The 27513-nt window shown below is 46.4% G+C and overlaps 1 long non-coding RNA gene, 3 other non-coding genes and 1 pseudogene across 4 annotated transcripts; all 5 read right to left on the bottom strand.

Annotated features, from left to right (window-relative positions):
- Positions 1-314: 314 nt before the first annotated feature.
- LOC115830927 lies at positions 315-4617 on the bottom strand. Its single transcript, XR_004026478.1, has 4 exons — positions 4500-4617; positions 3943-4076; positions 1497-1566; positions 315-1234 (listed from the first exon to the last, which is right to left on the bottom strand). It is a non-coding gene; the product is annotated as an uncharacterized LOC115830927 (long non-coding RNA).
- On the bottom strand, positions 4312-4446 carry LOC115831053. The gene has a single exon (XR_004026601.1). It is a non-coding gene; the product is annotated as a small nucleolar RNA SNORA15 (small nucleolar RNA).
- Positions 4618-8062: 3445 nt separating the features above from the next.
- Positions 8063-16284, bottom strand: LOC115830818 (annotated as a pseudogene).
- LOC115831058 lies at positions 11699-11832 on the bottom strand. Its single transcript, XR_004026606.1, has one exon. It is a non-coding gene; the product is annotated as a small nucleolar RNA SNORA22 (small nucleolar RNA).
- Positions 16285-23773: 7489 nt separating the features above from the next.
- Positions 23774-23880, bottom strand: LOC115831106. The gene has a single exon (XR_004026640.1). It is a non-coding gene; the product is annotated as a U6 spliceosomal RNA (small nuclear RNA).
- Between the last annotated feature and the right edge of the window lie 3633 nt (positions 23881-27513).

The following is a 27513-nucleotide window of genomic DNA, read 5'->3' as shown; positions in this document are numbered from 1 at the left end:
ACGCCACGCCACGCACAACCACGGCCCCGCTGCTCCTCCGCCCTCACGCACCACGGTGGCAGTCGCCTCCTCCACACATGGCGCATGCTGCTCCACCACCGCCCCTCACCCAACAGTTCCAACAGTTCGGCGGGGGAAACTGAGGGACGCGAAGGGTAGGACTGGCCATACCACTTGCAGGGCCGCCCAGAGAAGTAAGGAAAAGCACGTTGAGGGTCCCTAGAGGCCCCTTCACTACTTTTTGAACAGTTGGACAGTTTTCATTCCCTTTAAGATTGCTTCTGTGTGTCAAACCATTCCAAGACCACAAAGGTGGTTTCAACTTAACATTTATTTGCACACTCCAGGTCACTGCTGAGCCCCCAAAACACACAGCCTAGTAACACCAACTTCACCTTCAAGGACCGCAGAGATAGACCAACTATATAAATCTTGTGGAAACATAGTAATTTGGGTGAGAAAACTATGACGCTAGAGGCTTTGGGATGAATATTTTGCATAAGCAAAAGTTCAGAAGCTTGAAAATATAGTCAGCCTACAAATCTCAAATTTCTCCTGATAACCGTAGCCCTTAGCCACCATGCCTTCCAGCTCTCTCAACTCCCTTGCCTCTAGTTTATTCCTCTTCCCATTTCCTACAACTTTGTAGGGGGAGCATTTTAGCAAAGCTATTTCTAAAGCGTGAAAAGTCCAACTGATCAATAAATTTACTCAGAAATTTAACGGGATGCTTCCAAAATTTTAAATTACTTAAGCGTTATTTATATTAGCATAAAAATTTTAAAACCAAATGCTTAACAATAGGGTACTGTTGAATAATTTAACACATGTCCACATAAAATTAAACCATTAAAATCTGCTTTTTCAAGGAGTATTTAATAAGGTAGGTAATACATGCTTATCTAACATGGAATTCTATGTCACTGCAAAACATCCTGTTTACTGGGTGAAAGACCGGCTTTATGTGTAGTGCAATTTTAAAAAAATACTGTAATTATAATTTCAGAACTTCCAAATTTCAATAGATGCCAGTGTTCTCTCCTTTTTTCATATGGGAAAATTCCCTTGAAACTCATTTGAAGCTTGGACAAAAATTCCACAGCTGTATTCTTCAGGATCACTTTGCACAGTCTTCAAGACTCAGATACAGAGGAAGCTTCAATTCAACCTTTCAGAGAAGACATTCCAGCTTGCATGATCTCATCAACCAAGAGAATGTTGGTGGCAATCAGTGCTGAAAGGGGGACAAAAATTAGATGGCTCAGATGATTAGGAGCCCTAATTCGACTCAACTTCCCACTTCCAACTAAGCTGCACACATTAACATCCAGTTAAATTTCCTCCTTCCCCTCTACACATCAGAGGGCTAGTTCGGTTTCCATACTTTCAGCTGATTACATTATTCATGGGGGAAAATGAGCAACTAAACAGAAAACACCAAATGAAAAGAGTATGATGATTCTCTAACAGTTTAGTTTTCATTTTCCCAAACTTACCAGGAGTGAAGAAGCTGTTTCTTACACAATGGTTATCCCATAATGCCTGCCTCTGCTACCATGGGCTCACCTAAAAGGCAACCAAAGTAAGTTCAGTCAATAAGAACCAACAATATTGTGTGTGGCTTTATCACTGATGACTCATTTCCGCCGGTATTAACTACGAGAATTCAAAGCTTCCCTGTTAGCCCAATTTTCTACTCTAAACCATGACCCCTGTCCACAATATTTGAGGAGTGTCTGACTTCTACTTAGAAGACCTGAACACCCCTCTCTTCTTCTGGATACATTTCTGTTTACCCATACTAAAGTACACACTGCAACTATAATCTGGCTAAAATGGACTGATCATTTCCCTCATTCCAGAAACCTTTTTTATTAAATAATAATGTTGACAACAATAGGTCTTACACATACTGCATGGATGTACCTGTTATCTGTCTCCTACTTTGTACTTAATTTGTGTTGTTTTGTTACAGGGGCCTAAGATCAGGGCTGTCACCATTTCATTAGATTTCTAGATCCCCTTTTCTGGCATTATTTGCTATCTTTAGCTGTTTTTCACCCATGAATATAATCACCCAATCTATTTTCTTATCATAGTACTTGATTAAAAACTGAGTAAGGTGGCTGGGTGCGGTGCCTGACACCTGTAATCTCAGCACTTTGGGAGGCTGAGGCGGGCGGATAACGAGGTCAGGAGATCGAGACCATCCTGGCTAACACGGTGAAACCCCATCTCAACTAAAAATACAAAAAATTAGCCAGGCGTGGTGGCGGATGCCTGTAGTCCCACCTACTCGGGAGGCTGAGGCAGGAGAATGGTGTGAACCTGGGAGGCGGCGCTTGCAGTGAGCTGAGATCTTGCCACTGCACTCCAGCCTGGGCAACAGAGCAAGACTCTGTCTAAAAAAAAAAAAAAAAAAAAAGAAAGAACAGAGTAAGGCAAATGCAATATGAAAATCCTTCAACATTAATCTGAACCATCTACCACCACTCAACATCTCCAACAAAACTATACCAAAATTACTCAGTCTACTCTACTCCCTTAATTATTATACCTAGTCATTCCATTTTTATTAATATCCTATTTTATCCCATTTTAGAATCCAGAGTTCCCTAATAGTACTGGTGTCAAATCGCAAAGCAAAAAGATTTTTTTTTTGGTCCCCGTTTTGAATCTTTCCTGGCTTCAACTCACATGTACTACATCTAGTTTTCCCTCTACAAACAGTTGCATTCTCTTACCTGTGTTCAGGTCCACACCCACGAGCTGACCTGATTCTGAATGTTCTGCTTAAATTTTAACTAATGTTTCTTGAAGGTCAAAACCAGAATTCTGAGCAAGAACCTAAAGTAAACAGATTTAATTCTTGAGAAAACAGGAAGAATTGGTATTTAAAAAAAAAAAAAAAAAAAAGGCCAGGCACAGTGGCTCACAGCTGTAATCCCAGCACTCTGGGAGGCTGAGGCGGGTGGATCACGAGGTCAAGAGATCGAGACTATCCTGGCCAACATGGTGAAACGCTGTTTCTACTACAAATACAAAAAATTAACTGGGCATTGTGGCACATGCCTGTAGTCCCAGCTACTCAGGAGGCTGAGGCAGGAGAACCGCTTAAACCTGGGAGGGGGAGGTGGAGGTTGCCGTGAGCCGAGATCACACCATTGCACTCCAGCCTGGGCGACAGAGACTCCATCTCCAAAAAAAAAGAAAAAAAAAAAAAAAAAAAAAAGCAAAAGAAAATCTCGGCTGGATGCAGTGGCTCACGCCTGTAATCCCAGCACTCTGGGAGGCCAAGGCAGGTGGATCACCTGAGGCCAGGAGTACGAGACCAGTCTGGCCAACATGGTGAAACCCCATCTCTACTAAAAATACAAAAGAAACTTGGCCGGGTGTGGTGGCAGGCACCTGTAATCCCAGCTACTGGGGAGGCTGAGGTTGCAGTGGGCCAAGATCACACCATTGCACTCCAGCCTGGACAACAAGAGTAAAACTCTACAAATTCTTAAAAAGAAAATCTCATTGCATGAAGACAGAACATTTATGTTCCCTTCAGAGAATAACCAGACACAAGTTACTGATCAACTCTCTCATCTACCCCAAACCCAGCAGCAATACACCAGTCATAAACTATACTTTAAAATTAGTATATAATCAAAAACAATGATATCAGTTTAACTAAAACCAAAACAAAAAGCAAGTGTGTACTCAAGTATAACACCTAATACTGCAAATATTAAGCTACAGGTTCTCTCTTGCCATCTGAAACATCAGCTATTCAGGCCTCCCAGAGAAACCAAATACATTTGGATGTTCTAGAGTCAGGAATAAAACTGATCAAACCTGTTTATCCAAAATCCGTATTATGAATAAAACCTACATTATCAAAAAGATTTGATCAGCTGAATCTTTTGGAAGATTGACTGTTTAAGGCATACACACCTTGGGAATAACGAGCGACGCATCAACAAATGCCTGGACTCCAAGCTGTGCCTTGTCCTTTACACGGAGCTTATATTTAATCAGGGCTTCTGCCATTGCCACTTCCACGGCACCAGCACCCGGAACAATACAGCCTGTTGGATGGGGGAAAAAGCAAAATGCTAAGAAAACTGTAGAACTAATTATGAATAACAAAATATACATATGAAAGCCATTAATTTCTTACAAATTCACCATGACCACATCAATTTAAGTACTGCTTTTGAAAGCCACAATACAAGTGACTAACATCAAATAGGAGAATGGTCCAACCAGAATGGCTTCACTGGCCACTGGCAGCTCTTTCAACAGATCAGTATTAGTTCATTTATTTGTATTCACCTTTAATAATGATATGCTATGAAAAACCTTAGCATACCATCAGTCATTCTAAAGGGAAGACTGCTTTTGCATGGTGTCTGGCTGTGTAAACTACTGATAAAAGAACACAGTATTCAGCCATGCTTTTCAGACCAGCAAAACAATTTAATAGAATTGAAATATGGTGAGGATCTTACCATCATCAATAGCATTTTTGACAGCCCTCAAGCCATCCCCTACTGCATCTTTGATCTAAGTGTGGGCTTATTTGGTCCTTTGATCAATAATGTGACAGAACGAGGGTTGTTACACTTCTCCCTTTGTGTAGAAGACACATGATTTTTAAAAACAGGATTTGTGCAAAGAGAGAAGAGGGACTCACAGAGAATGACAAGCAGCATATTAATAAGGAACTCCCTTCCTTCCTTCCTTCCTTCACAGAGAATGACAAGCAGCATATTAATAAGGAACTCCTTCCCTCCCTCCCTCCTTCCCTCCCTCCCTTCCTTCCTTCCTTCACAGAGAATGACAAGCAGCATATTAATAAGGAACTCCCTTCCTTCCTTCCTTCCTTCACAGAGAATGACAAGCAGCATATTAATAAGGAACTCCTTCCCTCCCTCCCTCCTTCCCTCCCTCCCTCCCTTCCTTCCTTCCTTCACAGAGAATGACAAGCAGCATATTAATAAGGAACTCCTTCCCTCCCTCCCTCCTTCTCTCCCTCCCTTCCTTCCTGCTCGCTGCTGCCCGGCACCGCGGACTGCCTGTGACTGCCGGCACGCGCCGCCTGCTTTTTCTCCTTTGCCTACAGGAGCGCTTTCGCCATGTTGGCAACGCTGGTCTCTAGCTCCTGACCCCGAATGCTCTGCCCGCCTCGGCCTCCCGAGGTGCTGGGACTGCAGACGGAGTCTCGCTCACCCGGGCTGGAGTGCGGTGGCGTGGTCTTGGCTCGCGGCAACCTCCGCCTCCCAGCCGCCTGCCTTGGCCTACCAGGGTGCTCGGATTGCAGCCCCTGCCCGGCCGCCGCCCCGTCTGGGAGGTGGGGAGCGTCTCTGCCCGGCCTCCCCATCTGGGAAGTGAGGAGCGCCTCTGCCCGGCCACCCATCGTCTGGGAGGTGAGGAGCGCCTCTGCCCGGCCACCCATTGTCTGGGAGGGGAGGAGCGCCTCTGCCCGGCCACCCATCGTCTGGGAAGTGAGGAGCGCCTCTGCCCGGCCGCCCTGTCTGGGAAGTGAGGAGCGCCTCTGCCCGGCCACCCATCGTCTGGGAAGTGAGGAGCGCCTCTGCCTGGCCGCCCCGTCTGGGAAGTGAGGAGCACCCCTGCCCGGCTGCCCCGTCTGGGAAGAAGTGAGGAGCGCCTCTGCCCGGCCGCCCTGTCCGGGAAGAAGTGAGAAGCGCCTCTGCCCGGCCGCCTCATCTGGGAAGAGAGGAGCGCCTCTGCCCGGCTGCCCCGTCTGGGAAGAAGTGAGGAGCGCCTCTGCCCGGCCGCCCCGTCCGGGAAGAAGTGAGGAGCGCCTCTGCCCGGCCGCCCCGTCCGGGAAGTGAGGAGCGCCTCTGCCCGGCCGCCCTGTCCGGGAAGTGAGGAGCGCCTCTGCCCGGCCGCCCCGTCCGGGAAGAAGTGAGGAGCGCCTCTGCCCGGCCGCCCCGTCCGGGAAGAAGTGAGGAGCGCCTCTGCCCGGCCGCCTCATCTGGGAAGAGGAGCGCCTCTGCCCGGCCGCCCCGTCCGGGAAGAAGTGAGGAGCACCTCTGCCCGGCCGCCCCGTCCGGGAAGAAGTGAGGAGCGCCTCTGCCCGGCCGCCCCGTCCGGGAAGAAGTGAGGAGCACCTCTGCCCGGCCGCCCCGTCCGGGAAGAAGTGAGGAGCGCCTCTGCCCGGCCGCCCCGTCTGGGAAGTGAGGAGCGCCTCTGCCCGGCCGCCCCTCGGAGTGAGGAGCGCCTCTGCCGGCCGCCCCGTCTGGGAAGAAGTGAGGAGCGCCTCTGCCCGGCCGCCCCGTCCGGGAAGAAGTGAGGAGCGCCTCTGCCCGGCTGCCCCGTCCAGAAGAAGTGGGGAGCACCTCTGCCCGGCCGCCTCATCTGGGAAGAGAGGAGCGCCTCTGCCTGGCCGCCCCGTCCGGGAAGAAGTGAGGAGTGCCTCTGCCCGGCTGCCCCGTCTGGGAAGTGAGGAGCGCCTCTGCCCGCCGCCCTGTCCGGGAAGTGAGGAGCGCCTCTGCCCGGCCGCCCGTCCGGGAAGAAGTGAGGAGCGCCTCTGCCCGCCGCCCCGTCCGGGAAGAAGTGAGGAGCGCCTCTGCCCGGCGCCCGTCCGGGAAGTGAGGAGCGCCTCTGCCCGGCCGCCTCATCGGGAAGAGAGGAGCGCCTCTGCCCGGCCGCCCCGTCCGGGAAGAAGTGAGGAGCACCTCTGCCTGGCCACTCCGTCCGGGAAGAAGTGAGGAGCGCCTCTGCCCGGCCGCCCCGTCCAGGAAGAAGTGAGGAGCGCCTCTGCCCAGCCGCCCCGTCCGGGAAGAAGTGAGGAGCGCCTCTGCCCGGCCGCCCCGTCTGGGAAGTGAGGAGCGCCTCTGCCCGGCCGCCCCATCTGGGAAGTGAGGAGCGCCTCTGCCCGGCCGCCCCATCTGGGAAGTGAGGAGCGCCTCTGCCCGGCCACCCCGTCTGGGAAGAAGTGAGGAGCGCCTCTGCCCGGCCGCCCCGTCTGGGAAGAAATGAGGAGCACCTCTGCCCGGCCGCCCCGTCTGGGAAGAAGTGAGGAGCACCTCTGCCCGGCCGCCCCATCTGGGAAGAAGTGTGGAGCGCCTCTGCCCGGCCACCCCATCTGGGATGTGGGGAGTGCCTCTGCCCGACCGCCCCGTCTGGGAGGTCTACCACAGAGGCCAGAAGCAATGTGGGGGCTGGACGTGGTGGCTCACACCTGTGGTCCCGGCACTCTGGGGGGCCGAGGCGGGTTGATCACTTCAGGCTAGGAGTTCGAGACCAGTCTGGCCAACATGGCGAAACATGAAAAATACAACAGACAAACCAACCAACCAACTCAGTGACAACAAAACAGGTCTACCCTGGAGTCATACTCTAATTTTTTCTATTTTCCTCCCTTTCTGATCCTTTATCCCACTTTCTTTTTCTTCCTCTTCCTTCTCCTTCTTCTCTGTCAAATAGAGGATTGAGTTATTATCACTGATCCATATAAAGTCCCTCTCTCATTTATTTTAATTCCCACCCCCCATTTCTATTCCCTGACTTCCCATGTGCAACCTTCCTAATATGTTTGATACGCATCTTTTTGTTTGTATGTATTTTTAGAAAATGTTTATTGTTTTGTGTACAAAAACATTAATTAAAAAAAAAATAAGGAACAAACTCGATCACATCAAACCAAATTATCTTTTTGAAAAATCACATATAAATGGCTTCCCATTACTACACATAAACCTTCAAAATGTATATAAACAAAAATCTGATCCTGAATTTCAACTAATTTTTCTGCTAAAGACTTCATGAACCAGGCACAGTGACTCATGCCTATAATCTCAGCACTTTGGGAGGCTGAGGGTGAAGGACAGCCTGAGCCCAAGAGTTTAAGACCAGCCTGGGCAACACAATACGACCCTGTTTCTATAAAAATTACAAAAAAAAATTAGCCAGGCATGGTAGCACATGTCTGTGGCCCCATTTGCTCAGGAGCCTGAAGCAGGAGGATCACTTGAGCCCAGGAAGACGAGGCTGCAGTGAGCTGTGATCACACCACTGCACTCCAGCCCGGGCAGGAGTGAGAACCCATCTCAAACAAACAAAACAAAAATAATTCATGAGCTAAAAAGTTCTATTACCCTCAAGAAGAAAATACACTTACCAATGTATACTCATATACAAGTCCTGCATGTCCCAAGCAATCAGGACTTAGGTCCTCAAAAGAATTCAGGGCCACCCCACCACAAGCAAGAGTCAGCCTGAAATAGCATTTTAAGGGAAATGAATAAGCAATGTTACCAGTGAAGTTCAAAGAGAAGACCGGTAATTTCTAGAAAGGAATTTTTCAGAATTACACACAAAATTACATTTTAAAACATACTTTAACCTAAGCCTTTTCATTTGCCATCAACCAGCTGAACACCAGTCTTTTAACCCTCCATTTAAACCACTCTCCCCAAGTCAGCAAATGAAATCTAAAGATGGACAAGAGCTGTTTATTGGCCAGGCATGGTGGCTCACGCCTGTAATCCCAACACTTTGGGAGGCTGAGGTGGGTGGATCACTTGAGGCCAGAAGTTTGAGACCAGCCTAGCCAACATGGCAAAACCCCATCTCTACCAAAAAAGAAAACGAAAACGAAACAATTCAACGGGCATGGTGGCAGACACCCGTAATCCTAGCTACTCGGGAGGCTGAGGCACGAGAATCCTAAGAACCCAGGAAGTGGAAGTTGCAATGAACCACGATCATGCCACTGTACAACACAGCAAGACTGTCTCAAAAAAATAATAAAGTATTTTTAAAAAAACTTTTATTGTGGTGACCTCTTTGGGAGAAAGTATACTGAATTCAGAGACAAAAAGTAAAATAATGTTTACAAGGGCATAGGGGGAATGAGAAACGGGGAGTAACTATTTCATGGGTATACAGTTTCAGTTTGTGATGATAAAAAAAATCCTAGAGATGGACAGTGCTGACGGGTGCAAAATAATGTGAATATAGTTAATGCCAATTAATTGTACAGTTGAAAAACCCAAACAAGTAATCCCAATTCATTTGCAAAATAAGTAAAAGTCAAATTACTCGGATAAATCTGCTACTCATACCTCTCCATATTCCTCCTTTTAGCTCTGTGAAGAGCGACTATGCCTTCTTTTGAAAGAGCATCTAAGGAAAAGGGGTCAATTCCCTATAATAAAAATAAAAATTAGTTTCAACATCTTTCACCTTAAAAGTAAAAAGGATGATACATACTATTTAGTTTATACACTGGATTTTCATTCTCACCTTTTGATTAATAAATCCTTTATCTGAATCACCACAGACTTTCCTTTTCAGTTCTATTATTTGTTTTAACTCTATCTTCAATGAATTTTCTTTCAGCTTTTATGAGTTTTTCTCTCTTCTGCACTCTTGTAAAAAAAAGCCAGAATTCACTTCTCTATTAAGAAGAATAAAAAAAGTTACAGAAAGCAGGGAAACATTTATTTTTTGAGAAAATAGCTTCTGAAACTGGATTAGTCCTAAGATTTAACAAACAGCTCACTGAGCTCCAATCCTGCCCCTTGCACATCTTCAGAGGCTGTTTCCTATAATTTCCCCAAACCAATTTGAGGATTATTGTCCTTACAGTGGGAAATGAAGTTTCACAAAAAAGTAATTCACCTAAAACACGAAGCTCCTCCATTTCACCGTTAAGGGGCTATAAACTTAAGTTTTTTCATATTCTAATGACACGTTACAAGTGAGGATGTATGCATCCTCCACCCTTTCCTTCCTGTCAAGATGCTATGCTCTGTGGTCCAAAACAAGCCCTCTGATTAAGCTGTTGAAACACACACAAAATTATGGTTATTGATTTCCCGATGGGTATATGTTAAACACTGAACTGAGAAGGCATTGATAATTTTCATGCAGTCAGCATTGTTTCTTGAATTACTTGAAGATCCTATGCTGTACAGAAAAGTCTGCAGAGATAATCTCCCTGGTAGGCTGTCAAACTATGATGACATCTTTTAAAAACATGTTTTCTGCCAAGTGCCTGTAATGCCAGCACTTGGGGAGGCAGAGGTGAGAGGACACCTTAATCCCAGGAATTCAAAACCAGGCTAGGCAACATAAGTAGACTCCATTCTCCACAAAAAGAAAGGAAAAATGAACATACACATGTTTTCTAACTAAGTCTTTGGAAAAAAAAATTTTTTTAATTCCTCTACTGCTTCTCATTATGCTTTGTACCTAGCAATTCAATAAACGCCAAATGACTGATGTTGTTCACTTTTCAGAATAATTCTACCCATAAATACAACATAACATTCACCTTATTTCAGGAGAAAATATTACTAAAAGTAAAAACAATCTTCACCTAGCAATTTATCCAACTTATATCTTCAGGTAAATATACAATATTCTATATCCAAATATATTAAAAATTTTGCCAACAATATATATTGTACAAAGCACCCCTAAATTTCAAAACACACTTAATTAGTATTTTTCTTTTTTTGAGATGGAGTTTTGCTCTTATCACCCAGGCTGGAGTACAATGGTGTGGTCTTGGCTCACTGCAACCTCCACCTCCCAGTTTCAAGCGATTCTCCTGCCTCAGCCTCCCAGGTAGCTGGGATTACATGTACCCGCCACCATGCCCGGCTAATTTTTGTAATTTTAGTAGAGACGGGGTTTCTCCATGTTGGCCAGGCTGGTCTCGAACTCCTGACCTCAGGTGATCTACCCACCTCGGCTTCCCAAAGTGCTGGGATTACATGCCTGAGCCACCATGCCCAACCATTAGTATTTCATAGTCTTCTACCACCTACCTTGTATCAGTTTCAGATTTATGTTTCTTGTCAATGATCACAAAGTCATGAAGAGATCAATAGGTTCATCTTTTCTTTTAATGGCCAAAATGGAGCCCACTACAGCCTGCAACAGGAGAAGGATAACCATTAAGTAAATTCAATTTGCAGCAGCAGAAACATGTTGCTTTTCAGAAGGCTAAAGTGAACAGTTTCTTCATTTTACAATTTCTACACTGATTTTTTTTTCTATAAGCAGATAGAATACATTATATATGAACAGCTGTTACATTTCTGAAATCTCAATCTGTAATTCCCAAACATTAACATTCCTTAACATTAACATACCTCCTGGTGTTTCATTAACTGGAAGCTTTCTAATAACAAAATCTCCACTTTATAAACCTTTTAATGAAAGCTCCAATTTTACTTTTAAAACCTGCTTAGGTATACTATTACTTAAATTTCCTCATTTTACTTTTTAGAGACACAGATTAGGTATCACTACCACAAAAATGAACCTACATAGCACCTTGTGATTGAACTTGGTAATTATATTTATGTTTCTACTATCAGAGATTTTCTATATAGGTGTACCATACCAGACACAGACAAAATTTAATACATACCTCTGTTAAGACATCTGCAAGTTCAGCATGAACTTTACTACAAAGAGATGCCCTGGCCACATCTTTAAGTGTTTCCTTGTCCATCTCTCTGCTTACTTTGACTTCTTCCAAAAAATGAAGGGCCTTTTCCTTCACAGCTTCAAATCCTTCAGTGATTATTCTGGGATGAAGGCCCTACAATAAACACACAATAACACTTGCATCTTCAATTAGGTGCAACTATAGTTCATGATAAAGTTCAGATAATTCTTGGAGAGATATTCTGATCATCATACCTTTGAACACGAGGTAATATAATGTGCTGGCTTTCTGAATACATTTAAAAGGATAAATATTCCTTTCAATGCAGAGGAGAAGAGCAGGCAATGCTCTAGCACAGGGTCAAAGCCAAGGGAACTATAAAGCACACTTGGGTGTTCACTGTGCAAACCACTCCGAATCATGTCAAAACCGACACTGTGTCCCAACAACTCACAGATGGTAGCATTATTCTATCTTTTCTATAGGTAATCTCAAACTAATTCACATCATTTACTAATAAAAATAAATAAAGACTGTCTGCTCTCTTTTACCAGAAAATTCTGACAATAGATTCGTACTCACTGAGGTTTGTTTTAAACCTTGGAACTAGTCAGGGCTAAAAAAGTGGAATTTATCCAAATGTAAGCTTTTGGTTGTCTTTTTCCTAACAAATAAATATGCCTAGTCCTAAACATCCCATTTTAAAATCTCAATTATTAATCTAAAGACAGATACAAATCACATAGGCAATTCAACTTGATTACAAAATTATTTTCAGGCCAAAAACGGTTCCATAACCTGTCCAAGGTCACAATTAATTTGTTTTAGACCAGGACAAAGACCCAGATTTAAGCCCCCTAATTCTACTGTATGGCCTCCGCTAGTATTAACACATCAATTTGTATAAATAAGTATCTGACACGTCCTATATACAATAAAATATTACAGAAACAAAAGTGTGCCGGGCGTGGTGGCTCACACCTTTAATCCCAGCACTTTGGGAGGCCAAGACGGATGGATCACCTGAGGTCAGGAGTTTGAGACCAGCCTGACCAACGTGGAGAAACCCCGTCTCTACGAAAAATACAAAATTAGCCGGGCGTGGTGGCACATGCCTGTAATCCCAGCTACTCAGGAGGCTGAGGCTGGGAATTGCTTGAACCCAAGAGACGGACGTTGCAGTGAGCCAAGATGTCATTGCACTCTAGCCTGGGCAACAAGAGTGAAACCCCATCTCAAAAAAACAAAACAAAAAAAAGTTGTGCATACTTCAGAAATGTAGAGATCTGCCTGTTTCAGCAGCTCTCCAATGATTAGGACATTGGAAGTCGTACCATCACCAATTATATCATCCTGGGCTGTTGCTACCTTTGCTATTAAGGAAGCTGTTGGGTGTTGAATTTGCTGAAAGTAGAAAAAGAATGAATCACTTAAAACATATGAAGCAGTCTAAATATACCACAAACAGAATGCATGAAGGGCCTCTTGAAGTGCTATCTACCTGAAAAAGCTACCCAAGTGTTTGGCTACAAATTACTAAGATTAAAAAGTCACAATTAGCTATCATGCACATGCAATTATAATGATCGAAACATTTTCATGTGTAATTTATTTCCCAGGTTATCTCTACTTTACAGATGAGGGAGCTTGAGGCTCACTAAAAGGTTACTCAAGATGACAGCTGACAGCTAACAGTTAACAGTAACAGATAATTTTACATCCTTGCCTCTTTAGGCAAGTGTAGGGCTCTAGTGAGAATAAGCCAGGTATCTCCTAAAATGAAAGCTCAGCAGCCTCCACTGTTACTCTGCAATGGCCAAATAATTTAAAAGGAAAGGTCAGGTGCGTTAGCTCATGCCTGTAATCCCAGCACTTTGGGAGGCCACAGCAGATGGATCCCTTGAACTCAGGAATTCGAAACCAGCCTGGGCTACATGGCAAAATCCTGTCTTAAAAAAAAAAAAAAAGCGGAAAAAAATTGTATTTTAGAGGTAAAATGACATGTCTGCAGCTTACCTTCAAATGATTCAGAGGAAAAATAGAAAACAAATGGAGCAACATGTAAACAATTGGTGAATCTAGGTAAAGGGCACATACAATATAATTATTATTTTCGTAGGTTTGTAATTTTTTCAAAGAAAATTGAAAAACAGATTTCTGGAGATTGGAGAGAGGTTCCAGTGGGAGGGGACTTCTGAGGTGGTGGCAACAATTTATTCCTTACCTACAATGGTGGTTGTGTGTGTCCACTTTATAATTATTTCCTAAACTGTAAATGTTCTATGTGCTTCTCACTTATGCTGTATTTCTCACACACTAAAACCCAAATAAAATTTTTTTTTTTTTTTTTGGTGACAGTCTCACTCTGTTGCCTAGGCGGGAGAGTGCAGTAGCACAATCTTGGCTCACTGAAACCTCAGCCTCCCAGGTTCAAGCGATTTATTCTCCTGCCTCAGCCTCTGGAGTAGCTGGGACTACAGGCGTACAGAACCATGCCTGGCTAATTTTTGTATTTTCAGTAGAGACAGAGTTTCACCATGTTGGCCAGGGCTGATCGTGAACTCCTGGCCTCAAGTGATCCACCTACCTCGGCCTTCCAAAGTGCTGAGATTACAAGAATGAGCCACACCCCCTGCCCCCAAACAATTCTGACGTCAAGTTTAACTATGGCTCCACTTTTCTGCTAACGCGGGCCACTACTGAACCCACTAAAAACACCTCCTAGATTAGCAAGTCTTTACTAAAGATATTTCATCTGGATGTTGATAGCATGGTATACTACTAGCAAAACCCTAATTATTCTGAACTCAAATCAGCAGGAAATCATTTCCTTTTCTTGGATTTGAACTGCTAAGTTTTGGGAATTTAGGGATGAGTAAAACGCATACTCCCTTCAGTAATTTCATATTCTCCATCCCTAAGACTTTAAAAATGTTAAAGCAAAGAGATTTCTCTCCCCTCCAGTTGGAGATGGAGATGAGACATAACAGAGAAATTGCTGTTTTAAAAAGAGGAAAACTGGCTGGATGCGGTGGCTCATGCCTGGTAATCCCAGCACTTTGGGAGGCTGACTCAGGCGGATCACCTGAAGTCATGAGTTCAAGACTGGCCTGGCCAACACGGTGAAATACCATCTCTACAAAAAACACAAAAATTAGCTGGGCATGGTGGAGCAAGCCTGTAATCCCAGCTACTTGGGAGGCTGAGACAGGAGAATCACTTGAATCCAGGAGGCAGAGGTTGCAGTGAACCACTGGACTCCAGGCTGGGCAACGGAGTGAGACTCTGTCTTTAAAAAAAAAAAAAAAAAAAAAAAAAACCATAAAGAGAAAAACCATCCTCATGCATTTTGCCCATGTGATTATGTCAACCACCCTTAATTTTTCAAATTTTATTATAATTAATGTACAATTACAGTCCTTTAGCCCAGACTGTGAATGGCAAAAAAGCAGGGATTCAAAGACAGGGCTGTCAGACTCCAGGCACAGTCAGTAGTATTACTGTCACTATTACATGTCACTTCTGAATGTTCTCCTACCTTGAGAATGGACATTGCAAATCTTTCTACAAAGCAAAATTTCTACAGAAAATCAAGACATTTCTGACCTAGCAGAGCACCTCTCACCATTTTGTGAAGCAGCACACTGTGCAGGACCATGCCCGGCTAATTTTTTTATTTTTAGTAGAGATTGAGTTTCACCATGTTGGCCAGGGCTGATCGTCAACTCCTGTGTCTTTAGTAAGCTTGATGTCTCCAGCGCCAGAAACAAGACTGTTTAAGGGACAGAAATGAATCAGATTGTGACAACAACGAAATTAAATTAAAACGAAAACTAAATTAAAAAGTCCCATTAGAAAACGGGCTTTTCTAGCCGGGTGCGGTGGCGCACGCCTGTAATCCCAGCACTTTAGGAGGCCGAGGCGGGTGGATCACGAGGTCAGGATATCGAGACCATCCTGGCTAACATGGTGAAACCCCGTCTCTACTAAAAATACAAAATAAATAAATAAATAAAGCAAGCTGGGCGTGGTGGCGGGCGCCTGTAGTCCCAGCTACTCAGGAGACTGAGGCAGGAGAAAGACATGAACCCCGGAGGCGGAACTTGCAGCGAGCCGAGATCGCGCCACTGCACTCCAGCCTGCGTGACAGAGCGAGACCCCGTCTCAAAAAAAAAAAAAAAAAAAGCAAAACAAAAAAGGACTTTTCCCAGATCTTAGGGAGCCGGGGATATGGAGCTAGTTATCAACGACAACTAAATTAAAAAGTCCCATTAGAAAACGGGCTTTTCCCCGATCTTAGGGAGCCGAGAATATGGAGCTAGTTATCTCCCGCAGGCTGGAGGACAGGTGTAGTGCCCATCCCGTCCCCGCAGAGATTGTGCAGAGCCCTCAGGGTGTCTGGAAGCCCAAGAAGGCGGGGAACGCCGCACACTAGAGCCTCTTTTTTCTCCATGGAGACGGCACGACGCAGGAAGAAATGGCCGCGACGGTGGGGCTTAGCAGGGAACAGGACCGGCCCGGGAGGACGCGAGGAAGGGTGGCTGCGGAGCCCTGAGGCAGCGGGCTCCCGTCCGCGGTCCTGGGCCCGCCAGGTGCGCAGCGGCGCGCAGTGCCAGCCCAGCCCTCCCGCCAGCCCCGCCTTACATCTTTATGGTCCCTTTGGGCCCCAGGTTGGTCCTCAGCAAGTCCTGCAGACCCCGCGCCGCGCTGATGTTGAACGCCAGCGCCGCCTGCGCTCGGGCCACCTTGGCCTTGGGGTTCACGGTCTTCGCCGCCGCCATAACTGCTCCAGAGGAGAAAGAGAAAGCGATGCAGCGCGCGGAAAGCCCAGAGCCGGCGCGCCGTCGCCCGGAGGCTCTATCCGGATATTCCGGAAAAGTCGGCGCGCCCGGCCCGTCCCTAGCGTGCCCTCGCCGCCGCCATTGGGCCACGGGCTGTTCGGCGCCCGCTTATTGGTCCGCGGCTGCACGGTGCCTGCGGTCCCACCCCTCGCGCCGTGGCCGCGGCCGCGACGTTATCGCGCACGGGAGTTGCCTGTTTCTGGCAGCAAGTGCTTTTGGGTTCCGGCGTTGCAGCGCGGTGGGGCTCAACTTTGCGGACCCGGGAGCTCAGGATGCAGGCAGGGCTTATGCTCCGAGCGGGACAGGGCGTAGGGTGGGCCTCCTACCGCCCCTACTCGGCGGTTTGCTCCTCAGTCTCCTTCCCTTGCTGCTTTCATGCCTTTCATTAGAGCTTTCTGGACCCTGTGCTTGACGGTGCTGTAGGTGCCGTGGGGACACACAAGCTAGTCTGATAAGCACTCTCCGCCGGGATCATGCGGTGCTGTAAGGACTAGCGAAGATGAAGATAGAATGCAAGGTAGAAAGTGCTGGATGCCTTTAGAAAGCTGCAGGACTGGTGCGATGGGAGTTGAGTCATAAGAACCTGTCCGTCAGTGTGACTCAGGATGCTGCTGAGGCCCTGGGCTTCCATGGTAGATTTGAAAACTCACCCTTGTAGAGTCATGGTGTCCAGTCTTTGAGAGGACTCCCTTTTAAGGTAAATTTCCAAAGAGCTCCACAATTGTTTACAGTATGCAGTGCCCGCCAAATACCAGGGATTCAGTAACACGTGATATTTTACTTTATTTTTTCTTTTTGTAGACACACGGCCTCACCATGTTGCCCAGGGTGGTCTCAAATTCCTGAGCTCAAGTGATCCTCCCGTCTCTGCCTCCCAAAGTGCTGGGATTACAGGCATGAGCCACCGTGCCCGGCCGGTATTTTATTTTTAATAGATAACGGAAATTGTTCTGAATTCAAAAGGCACCAAAGGGCATGTGGTAGAAATTAAATCTTCCTCCCGCCACTAGTTAAACATTAGAGACAAGCACAGTTACCCCTGGATACTCGATGAATTTTCGGAATGCTTTCTGAATTTATAAACTTATATATGAATATAATCATTTCCCCACACAAATGGCAATTCCTAATACACACTGTAGGGTGTGTGATACTTTAAATGTCTTGGAGAGTGTGCCATATCAAGACTAATGGGAAGTCCTCGTTAACAGCTGCGTAATGTTCTTTGTAAGAATTACACAACTAGCAGCCGGGGTGCAGTGGCTCACGACTGTAATCCCGAAACTTTGGGAGGCCGAGGCGGGCGGATCACTTGTACCTGGGAGTTCAAGACCAGCCTGGGCAATGTAGTGAGACCCCATCTATATAAAAAGTACAAAAATTAGCTGGGCGTGGTGGTGCACGCCCATGGTCCCAGCTACTCGAGAGGCTGAGGTAGGAGGATAGCTGGAATCTAGGAGGCGGAGGTTGCAGTCAGCTATGTCAGCTATGATATTGCCACTGCACTGCAGCCTGTCTCAAAAAGAATGATACAACTAACCGGTCACCTACTGAGCCAACATGCCCGGCCAGGGATTTTATTTCTAAGCATTTTAAAATCAATTCAGGAAGCAAATGCTATATAGCAAGTGTCGTAAATACCAAATGTGTCCATTTCACGTAGCGCTTAGCCTTTATCATGTCATTCTAACATAAGAAAAACTACACCAAAAATATAGTGTGGCCAGCACTTTGGGAGGCCAAGGTGGTCGGATCACCTGAGGCCAGGAGTTTGAGACCTGCCTTGGCCACGTGGTGTAACCTGTCTCTACAAAAAATACAAAAAAATTAGCCGGACATGGTGGTGGGTGCCTATCATTGCAGCTACTCAGGAGGCTGAGGCACGAGAATCACTTGAACCTAGGAGGTGCAGGTTCCAGTGAGCTGAGATTGTGCCACTGCACTCCAGCCTGGGTGACACAGCGAGACTCTGTCTCAAAAAAAAAAAAAATATATATATATATAGTGCTGAAGTTTGTTTTTTTTTTTTTTGAGACGGAGTCTCGCTCTGTCACCCAGGCACCCAGGCTGGAGTGCAGTGGCATGATCTCGGCTCACTGCAAGCTCCGCCTCCCACGCCATTCTCCTGCCTCAGCCTCTCCGGGTAGCTGGGACTACAGGCGCCCGCAACCACGCCCGGCTAATTTTTTGTATTTTTAGTAGAGGCGCGGTTTCACCGTGGTCTCGATCTCCTGACCTCGTGATCCACCCTCCTCAGCCTCCCAAAGTGCTGGGATTACAAGCGTGAGCCACTGCGCCTGGCCGTGCTGAAGTTTTTACTGCTTAGTTTCCTGAGATCTAAAAATAGAGATTGTCAAAAAAAAAAAATGATAGTCTTTGTGAATGATGAATGAAAAAGGATTAAAAGGAACCTTTTTGGCTGGGCAGGAAGGTGACTCATGCCTGTAATCCCAGCACTTTGGGAGACAGAGACAGGCGGATCACCTAAGGTCAGCAGTTTGAGAGCAGCCTGGCCAACATGGCGAAACCCCGTCTCTACTAAAAATACAAAAATTAGCTGGGTGTGGTGGTGGGTGCCTATAATCGCAGCTACTCTGGAGGCTGAGGCAGGAGAATTGCTTGAACCCAAGAGGAGGGAGGTTGCAGTGAGCTGAGATCGCACCACTGCACGTACAGGTACCCACCACCATGCCCAGCTAACTTCTGTATTTTTGGTAGAGATGGGGTTTCGCCATGTTGGACAGGCTGGTCTCGAACTCCTGACCTCATGTGATCCACCCGCCTTGGCCTCCCAAAGTGCTGGGATTACAGGCATGAGCCACTGCGCCCAGCTGCCTTTGAATTGTTAGCTTAGATAATTTATCGTTAGCTTAGATAATTTATAAGCAATGTTGGGGTTGGCTAAGCAGTGAACATTGGGCTAGTTTAATGAGGAATACATACAAGGAAAATGAAGAGTTTTCTCAGGGAGCTCCCAATCTCATTTTCAAGAAATGACAAAATCAGCCAGGAGCGGTGGCTCACGCCTGTGATCCCAGCACTTTGGGAGGCTGAGTCGGGAAGATTGCTTAAGCACAGAGGTTCAAGACCAGCTGAGTAAAATGGCAAAACTCCAGGCAACCCACTCGGGTCCCTTTCCATGCTGTGGAAGCTTTGTTCTTTTGCTCTTCATAATAAATCTTGCTGCTGCTCCCAAAAAAAAAAAAAAAAAAAAAAAAAAAAAAAAAAAAAAAAAGGCAAAACTCCGTCTCTACAAAAATTAGCCAGGGATTGTGGTGTGCACCTGTCATCCCAGCTACTCAGGAGGCTGAGGAAGGAGGATCACTTAAGCCCAGAAGTTCAAGGCTGCAGTGAGCCATGACTGTGCCACTGCACCCCAGCCTGGGTGACAGGGTGAGACCCTGTCTCAAAAAACAAAAAAGGAACGACAAAATTGGTTGGGTGCAGTGGCATATACCTGTAATCTCAGCACTTTGGAAGGCTGAGGCAGGAGGAGTTTGAGAGCAGCCTGGCAACATAGCAAGACCCTACAAAAAATTTAAAAAGTAGCCCGATGAGGTGGGGCACACCTGGATTCTCAGCTACTCGGGAGGCTGAGGCACGAGAATCACTTGGACCCAGGAGGCAGAGCTTGCAGTGAGCCGAGATTGTGCGACTGTACTCCAGCCTGGGGGACAGAGCCAGACTGTTTAAAAAAAAAAAGTGAAGGGAAAAGGTAAGTAACAGAATTTTATACCTTCAAATGAGTATATGCAGTATTGTGTCTATATTCTGGCAGAAAAAAAGGAAATACCATTTTGAAAAATTGTTCACAAAAAGAGGGTATTGGTTAGTATGACTAATGAAATAATAATAACTATAAATAATTTTTATTTGTTTATTGTTTTTTCTTGAGACAGGGTCTTGCTCTGTCACCCAGGCTGGAGGGAAGTGGTGCAACCACAGCTCACTGCAACCTCAAACTCCCAGGCTCAAGTGATCCTTCTGCCTCAGCCTCCTCAGTAGCTAAGACTGCAGGCATGAGTCACTACCCCCAGATAATTTTTAATTTTTTTTTATAGAGATGGGGTCTCACTATATTGCCCATGCTGGTCTCAAACTCTGGTCTCAAGCCATCCTCCCTCCTCAGCCTCCCAAAGTGCTGGGATTAGAGGAGTGAGCTACTGCATATGGCCTATAAACAATTTTAAATATGAAAAAGTAGAGTGTTTCAATCGATCAGTCAATCAAAAAAAAAAAAAAGGCAGCGTGTAGCTTGGGGGCAGTGGCTCACGCCTATAATCCCAGCACTTTGGGAGGCCGAGGTGGGCAGATCACCTAAACTCAGGAGTTCAGACCAGTCTGGGCAACATAGTGAAACCCCATCTCTACAAAAAAACTACAAGAATTAGCTGGGCATAGTGACATAGGCCTGTAGTTTTAGCTACCTGGGAGGCTGAGGTGGGTGGATGGCTTGAACCCAGGAGGTAGAGGCTGCAGTGAGCTGAGATCACAACACTGCACTCCAGCCTGGGTGACAGAGCCAGACCCCTTCTCAAAAACAAAAACAAAACAAAAAAAAACAAAAAACGTAGAGCACTGCCAACAGTTCTCCCTCATCCCAGAACAGAAACTCCCCCACCATTTCCTGTGCACACACTGCGGCTCTTGGCCTCCCTGGCAGGGCGGTGCCTGGTCTGGACCAGATCCCAGGTCCAAGGGGATTTCCTCTACACCGCAGACTTCTCTTTGATCTTCCCTTCTTCGAAATTACAGGGCCTGGATGTGATTTCCATCCAGTATTTATTTATTTATTTTTGAGATGGGGTCTCACTCTGTCGCCCAGGCTGGAGTGCAGTGGTGCGATCTCGACTCACTGCAACCTCCACCTCCTGGGTTCAAGCGATTCTCATGCCTCAGCCTCCCAAGTAGCTGGGACCAAAGGCATACACCACCATGCCCAGCTAATTTTTATATATTTTTTTGTAGAGATGGGGTCTCTTCATGTTTCCCAGGCTGGTCTCCAACTCCTGGCCTCAAACAATCCTCCTGCCTCAGCCTCCAAAAGTGCTAGAATTACAGTCATGAGCCACCATGCCTGGCCTAATTTTTTTTTTTTAAATAAAGACGAGGTCTCACTATGTTGTCCAGGCTAGTCTCAGACTCCTGGACTCCAGCAATCCTCCCGTCCTGGCCTCCCAAACTGCTGGGATTACAGGGGTGAGCCACTGCGCCTGGCCTAACCACACAAATTTTGACTGCATAACTCAAGTTGGATTTCCTGGGCAAGAACATCTTACACAAGTCCTTGTAGTTTGCTCCTGGAAAAATATGTCTGTGCTGTCCCTGCAGAGAGAGGATAAGAAAGTGTGCATTTGACCTTCCAGCCTTCATCTATTAATATCCTTTTCCCTGTTGTTCTTGTACTGTATCCTCTGCTGTAATAAATCTTTACCTAGAGTAGAACTTTATCTGGAGTCACATGGGTCCTTCCAGGGAATCACCAAACTAGTTGTATGCAACCATGAAGAAAAGAAATTGTTTTATTAAAACTATGAATTCAAGACCAGGCGTGGTGGCTCATGCCTGTAATCCTAACACTTTGAGAGGTTAAGGCGGGTGGATCACCTGAGGTCTGGAGTTCGAGACCAGCCTGGCCAACATGGTGAAATGCTGTCTCTACTAAAAGTACAAAAAATTAGCCAGGCGTGGTGGTGGGTGCCTGCAGTCCCAGCTACTCGGGAGGCTGAGGCAGAAAAATCGCTTGAACCCAGTAGGTGAAGGTTGCAGTGAGCCGAGATTGCAGACTGCACTCCAGCCTGGGTGACAGACCATCTCAAAAAAAAAAAAAAAAAAAAAAGGAATTCAACCAGGCCTGGTGGCTCAAGCCTGTAATCTTAACACTTTGGGAGGCTGAGGCAGGTGGATTGCCTGAGTCCCAGGAGTTGGAGACCAGCCTGGGCAACTTGGCAAAACCCTGTCTCTACAAAAAATAAAAAAATAGCTGGGTGTGGTGGCAGGTGCCTGTAGTCCTAGCTACTCAGGAGGCTGAGGTGGGAGGATCACCTGAGCCCAGGAAGTCAAGGCTGCGGTGAGCCGTGATTGTGTCACTGCACTCCAGTGTGGGTGACAGAGTGAGATGCAGTCTCACAATAAAATAAAATAAGAAACCATGAATTCAATTTTTAAAATTGTTACAAGATTTAAAAAATTATGTTTCATATTGAATGTTTTTGGTAGTTTATAGATTTCAAGGAATTGGTCCATTTCATCCAACTTGTTGGATTTATATGGGTAGAGTTGCTTAGTATTCCCTTACTATTCTTTTATTAGTTTTTTGTGTTTTGTTTTGTTTTGTTTTTGAGATGGAGTCTCACTCTTTCACCCAGGCTAGAATGCAATGGTACAATCTTAGCTCACTGCAAACTCTGCCTTCCTGGTTGAAGTGATACTAGTGCCTTGGCCTCCCGAGTACCTGGGATTACAGGCACCTGCCACCATGCCCGGCTAATTTTTGTTTTGTTTTTTTGTTTTTGTTTTTTTTTGAGACAGAGTCTTGCTCTGTCACCCAGGCTAGAGTGCAGTGACCTGATCTCGGCTCACCGCAGCCTCCACCTCCTGGGTTCAAGTGATTCTCCTGCCTCAGCCTCCTGAGTAGCTGGGACTACAGGTGCCCACCACCAGGCCCGGATAATTTTTTGTATTTTTAGTAGAGATGGGGTTTCACCGTGTTAGCCAGGATGGTCTTAATCCCCTGACCTCGTGATCTGCCTGCCTTGGCCTCCCAAAGTGCTGAGATTACAGGCATGAGCTACTGTGCCCAACCTAATTTTTGTACTTTCAGTAGAGATGGGGTTTCACCGTGTTGCCCAGGCTGGTCTTGAACCCCTGACCTCAGGTGATCCACCCACCTCGGCCTCCTAAAGTGCCAGGGTTACCAGAATGAGCCACCACACTTGGTCTTGTTTTGTTGTTTTGTTATTTTGTTTTGAGGATTTGAGACGGAGTTTCGCTCTTGTCGCCTAGGCTGGAGTGCCCTGGCACGATCTCTGCTCACTACTACCTCCCCCGCCCAGGTTCAAGTGATTCTCCTGCCTCAGCCTCCTGTGTAGCTGGGATTACAAGCGTGAGCCACCGCGTCTGGCCATCTTTTTTTAAGACAAGAATCTCACTCTGTTGTCCAGGCTGGTGTGCAGTGACACGATCTCAGCTCACTGCAGCCTCTGCCTCCCGGACTCAAGTGATCCTCCCACCTCAGCCTCCCTAGTAGCTGGGACTAAAGGCATGTACCACCATGCCTGGCTAATTTTTGTATTTTTATTTATTTATTTATTGTTGCATAAGGGCTGTAGCAGTAGGCGGCAAGGCGCCACGCCTGAGCGGGGATGGCCAGATTGTTCTCCAATTGCCAACCCCTGTGGTGCAATGGGAGATGGACGTGGGAAGGCTATGGCATCACAGGCCTGTGACGTCATGGCAGGATCTGGGGAAGGGAAGCAAAGCGAGGTAATGGGCAGCAGACGGTGGCAAGAATATGGAATGCATCACGAATTTGCATGTCATCCTTGCGCAGGCTCCGTACTAATCTTCTCTGTATTGTTCCAATTTTAGTATATGTGCTGCCGAAGCAAGCACAATTTTTTTATTTATCGTAGAGACAGGGTCTTGTCATGTCACCCAGGCTGGTCGCAAACTCCTGAATTGAAGTCATTCGACCGCCTTGGCCTCCCAGAGTGCTGGGATTACAGGAATGAGCCACAGCACCTAGCCTCAAATGGAAATTTTAAAACAAAAATATAATAACAAAAATTTAAAACTCACTAGATGGACTCAGTAACAATATGAAGGTGAGGAAGAGTCCGTGTACAAAGGTGGATTGATAGAAAACTCAAACTGGCCGGTCGCGGTGGCTCACGCCTGCAATCCCAGCACTTTTGGAGGCTGAGGTGGGTGGATCATTTGAGGTCAGGGGTTCGAGACCAGCCTGGCCAACATGGCGAAACTTTGTGTCTACTAAAAATACAAAATTAGGTGGGTGTGGTGGCACATGCCTGGTAATCCCAGCTACTCAGGAGGCTGAGGCAGGAGAATTGCTTCAACCCGGGAGGTGGAGGTTGTGTTGAGCCGAGATCACGCCATTGCACTCCAGCCTGGGCAACAAGAGCAAAACTCCGTCTCAAAAAAAAAAAAAAAAGTACCAACATTGAGGCCAGGCGCAGTGGCTCATGTCTGTAATCCCAGCACTTTGGGAGGTGGAGGTGGTTGGATCACCTGAGGTCATGAGTTTGAGACCAGCCTGGCCAACATGGTGAAACCCTGTCTCTACTAAAAATACAAAAATTAGCCAGGCTTGGTGGTGAGTGCCTGTAATTCCAGCTACTTGGGAGGCTGAGACAGGAGAATCGCTTGAACCTGGGAGGTGGAGGTTGCAGTGAGCCGAGATCATGCCACTGCATTCCAGCTGAAATGACAGAGCAAGACTGTGTCTCAAAAAAAAAAAAAAAAAAATCAATGAAATTACTTGGCATGTTTCTGTTTTGGCTGGAGTGCAGTGGTGTGATCTTGGCTCACTGCAACCTCCGCCTTCCAGTTTCAAACGATTTTCCTGCCTCAGCTTCCTTAGTAGCTGGGATTACAGGCACGTGCCACCACATCCAGGTAATTTTTTTATTTTTAGTAGAGACGAGGTTTCACCATGTTGGCCAGGCTGGTCTTGAACTCCTGACCTCAGGAGATCTGCCTGCCTCGGCCTCCCAAAATGCTGGGATTATAGACGTGAGCCACTGCACCTGGCCATGTTTTTGTTTTTATGATGCATTTATTAGAATTAGAATTTGTTTGATGCTGCTTCAGGATATGAGTAATTATTGAAAGAAAATATGAGTTTTTAACAAAGCAGTTCCAGGAATACATTGTAGAGAAAAAAGATGACTGCTTAAAATATGGCTATTGTTAAAATGTTGTCTATATTAAGGAACCTTCGTGAGATCCCCGACATCATGGTGAACACAACCTTTGTGATTACATTACATGATTTTCCTTTTTTTTTTTTTTTTTTTTTTTGAGACAGAGTCTTGCTCTGTCGCCCAGGCTGGAGTGCAGTGGCGCAATCTCGGCTCATTGCAAGCTCCGCCTCCCGGGTTCACGCCATTCTCCTGCCTCAGCCTCCTGAGCAGCTGGGACTACAGGCGCCCGCCACCACGCCCAGCTAATTTTTTGTATTTTTAGTAGAGACGGGGTTTCACCATGTTAGCCAGGATGGTCTCGATCTCCTGACCTTGTGATCCGCCCGCCTCGGCCGCCCAAAGTGCTGGGATTACAGGCTTGAGCCACTGCGCCCGGCCCCAGTTTTATTCCTTATTGGATTTCAGAGAATCCTCGGTGATATAGAGGGAAACTTGCTGGAGGAATTCAGGGTTTATTGAAGTTCACATTAAAGTCCTGGTGCCGTGGCTTACATCTGTCTTCCCAGCACTTTGGGAGGTCGAGGCGGGCGGATCGCAAGGTCAGGAGTTCGATACCAGCCTGGTCAATATGGTGAAACCCCATCTCTACGAAAAATACAAAAATTAGCCGGGCGGCTAATTTTTGGTGGCGGGCACCTGTAGTCCCAGCTACACAGGTGGCTGATGCAGGAGAATCACTTGAACCCGGGAGGCGGAGGTTGCAGTTAGCCGAGATCACGCTGCTACACTCCAGCCTGGGCCACAGAGTGAGACTGCGTCTCAAAAAAAAAAAAAAAATCACATTAAAGCATTAATTCCATTAAAGTAGGGGTTTAAGCTTTTTTGCTTCTTTCACCTCAATTGAAGCTTTCATTCCTTACGTCTCTGTTGAAGGAACGAAGCAACAGGCAAAAATCAATGGTGCACTGGCTTTGCCCTTCAAAACATCATACAATATGTGGGGTGCAGAAGAACAGCATTGAGAGGTGCTGGGTTTGGTGCCAGAATCTGGCAGTTGCAAATTCTAATATCATCACAACACAGCTGTGGGTGGGCCCCATATATCTGATGGACTTCCAGGGGCCACATCTCTACAAATGCTGAAGATTATTTGGAGATGGGAAAATGGGGCTGGGGGTGCTTTTTCTCCAGGTACGAGTGAAATGAAAGAATGTGTATTTCTAAGATATATTAGGAGGATGCCAATTTCTCTGTTTCATATTTTAAAAAATGGAGATTTAAAGAGGACGGGCTAGAGCTCTTGGGTTCAGCTTCTCATTCCATAAGGGAAGAATCAGGCATATTTCTTGTGTTGAAGCAACACACACACACACACACACACATTTCTTGTGTTGGAGCAACACACACACACACACACACACACACACACACCTGAGGAAAGACCAGAAGAAAGCTTTCTCTAGTCCTCCATTGATTGCTTCTTTCCTACCAACCTCATTTCTTGGCCTTCAACCAGCATTCTAAGTCTTCCAAAATACATCCTTGTCTCTCCCTACAGTAACTCTATCATTGAGTTTTTTTTTTCCCCCGAGATGGAGTCTCACTCTGTTGCTGGAGTGCAGTGGCACAATCTTGGCTCACCACAACCTCTGCCTACTGGGTTCAAGCAATTCTCCTGCCTCGGCCTCCTGAGTAGCTAGGACTACAGGCACGTGCCACCATGCCAGGCTAATTTTTGTATTTTTAGTAGAGACAGGGTTTCAGTATGTTGGCCAGGCTGGTCTCGAACTCCTGACCTCATGATCTACCTGCCTTGGCCTCCCAAAGTGCTGGGATTACAGGCGTGAGCCATCGCGCCTGGCCCATTGAGTTCTTAATAGAAGTGGGTTAGGTATTGTAGATTTCTGGCTCCTAACTTTGCTTAGAGAAGCCAGAAAGAGCCGCAATCCCAGCACTTTGGGAGGCCGAGGTGGGTGGATCATAAGGTCAGGAGTTCAAGGCCAGCCTGACCAACATGGTGAAACCAAGTCTCTACTAAAAATACAAAAATTAGCTGGGCATGGTGGTGCGCACCTGCAATCCCAGCTACTTGGGAGGCTGAGGCAGGAGAATTGCTTGAACCCGGGAGGCAGAGGTTGCAGTGGGCCAAGACAGCACCACTGCACTCCAGCCTGGGTGACAGAGCGAGACTCCATCTCAAGGGAAAAAAACAAAGAGAAGCTGGAAAGAAAATGTAGGAAAAAAGAGAAGAGGTGAGGGAGATAAGGAATGAACGAAGTTGCAGAGGGGGTGGGTGGGGGAGCGGTGGCTGTGCACACAGAATGGCAGCTGAGGACACCTTATTCCTGAGAATCTAAAACAG

The sequence above is a fragment of the Nomascus leucogenys genome, chromosome 17 (assembly GCF_006542625.1).
Source record: "Nomascus leucogenys isolate Asia chromosome 17, Asia_NLE_v1, whole genome shotgun sequence".
Lineage (NCBI taxonomy): Eukaryota > Metazoa > Chordata > Mammalia > Primates > Hylobatidae > Nomascus > Nomascus leucogenys.
The sequence above is the reverse complement of the archived record's forward strand: the minus strand, read 5'-3'. Positions and strand labels throughout refer to the sequence as shown.